This window comes from Triticum dicoccoides, chromosome 5B (genome assembly GCF_002162155.2).
Source record: "Triticum dicoccoides isolate Atlit2015 ecotype Zavitan chromosome 5B, WEW_v2.0, whole genome shotgun sequence".
In the NCBI taxonomy this organism is placed as follows: Eukaryota; Viridiplantae; Streptophyta; class Magnoliopsida; order Poales; family Poaceae; genus Triticum; species Triticum dicoccoides.
This window is the reverse complement of record NC_041389.1, coordinates 297,555,666-297,557,790: the sequence shown is the minus strand read 5'-3', so window position 1 is coordinate 297,557,790 and position 2,125 is coordinate 297,555,666.

Below are 2,125 nucleotides of genomic sequence, written 5' to 3'. Positions count from 1 at the left end.
AGAGTAGAAAGAGAGGAGAATTAGAAATGAGTAAAGAAGAGAAATCATGTGGCTCATTCTAGTGGTCACGTCCTATAGTCAGTGTGTGCTCTGATACCATCTTGTAGCGGCCAGACCTCAAACGGTCAAGCCTCTGTGCATCAGTGTCATCCCTGGATCAGTAATGCTAACATGCACATTGCTCGACGAATTATAATAGAGTTTCAATGACACACTTATTACATCGAGTCCTCATAAAGATTATTATTACATAAATAAATCATCGCTGAAGGCCATCTAAACTAGATAACAATGGAAGACTTTGAAGGTAAATGAGTCCATCAACTCCAACGGCATAGCTGAGTGCAAAACAACGACCTATCACACCTTAATCGTCGTCAGAGTAGTCTGCAACATAAGACGTTGCAGCCCGAAATGGGTTAGCACATGGAATATGCTGGCATAGTTACACTGTAAAGCAATGATAATGCAAAGACTATATCTACATGCAATATTTGGCTGGTGGAGGCTGTAAGTTTCATGGTTTTGCATAAAGCTAGTTTTTCCCTACAACAAACGAATAAATTTATTTAACTACCCCATGTTTCCCATTATTTGAGAAGGTTCCTCCAACTCAAATCCCAATTAAAAGTATCATCATTAACCCAACATCAAAATTAATTAGAGTAACGTGTTGAGATCACATCAATAGATTAAAGTACTAGATACTCAAGATGTCCATAACCGGGGACACGGCTAAGCATGATTAGTTTATACACTCTGCAGAGGTTTGCGCACTTTTCACCACAAGACTCGACCGCATCCATGATCGGATGATCGAGACATAGCCTTTCTGAAGCATTAACTCTCTAATCCGGGTAGACAGTACCACCTACAACCCTCTACATCTGCTAGTCTACCTCTTCAAGAGCTCACGCAACTTACTCAACTATGCCAGAGCCCATAATGGCTTGTGGCTGCACACGGAAGTTTCTAGCATGAATAATCTTATGATCCCTTTGAGCCTGGGTGGCATTCCATAGGACAATCTCACGGGTACTCCGGGATTTTCAAAACGGACAACACTGGGTACTCCAGGTGCCTCAACCAATCCACCAAGATTTGTATTAAAGTTGCCACCTTAATGTTATCCAATTAAATTAACTCTCAAACTTCCATGTGCGAATCACGATCCAATCCCCGTCTATGAGCATGGCTAAGCAATAATAAGCAATACGTATATTCCCGGGGTGATCAAAAGGTATTAGGTTCCTACATACAAACACTACAACCAAAACCACATGTTCCCAATCCTAACAATGCAAATATTTGTGGGGCAGAACTAATGCATAGTAAAAAGTGGGTATAAAAGAGTATGATCAAAGTGTAACTTGCCTTGCTGACGATCTGCAAATTCTAGAGATTCGTAGTAACAAGCTTCACTCTCTGGGTAATCTAGCGTAGACAAACAATAGCATACATAAGCAATCACCCAAACAAAACACGAGAAAACTCGAGAAAAGATCCAAATCAAACATGAAACAAGCAAACGACTTAAACTAACAAGAGTCAAAACCTAACAGCATTATTAACATGTGAATTAGATCTTAACAGAAAGTACATGTGATTAGCTACGGTTCGCAAAAAGATTCAACTCAAACAGAGCAACGAAATGCAAAATACGAACGAAACAAGATTGTATACTAATCTGAACTAAAGTCAAATTTTTACAATACTAAAATCATGTTCAAGTTGATTAACTGGAAAGTGGGAAGATTTTGGTGGTTGTTTCATCTAATTTGGATAAACGAGTAAAAAGTTATACTAGTTTGAAAAACAGGGGCTGAATTACGTTAAAAATAATCGCGGATAAGTCCCTAGCGAAAATAATTTAAAAAGAAAAAACTAAGAATGAGTGTTCATTGTCTGAACCTAACCGGCGAACAACGTTCATTAAAACGAACGAACGGACGAACGTCCGCTAAATAAATAAACCGACAAAAATCGAACCGATCTAATGAAAAAAAACAAATCTAGGGTTTAGAAAAAAACCAAATGGTTTTTATAACTAAACCGAAAAAAGACTGGCGGCGACGGCGGCAGCTTCCGGCGAGGCGGGGCGCTGTGGGCGATGGCGGCGCGGCGC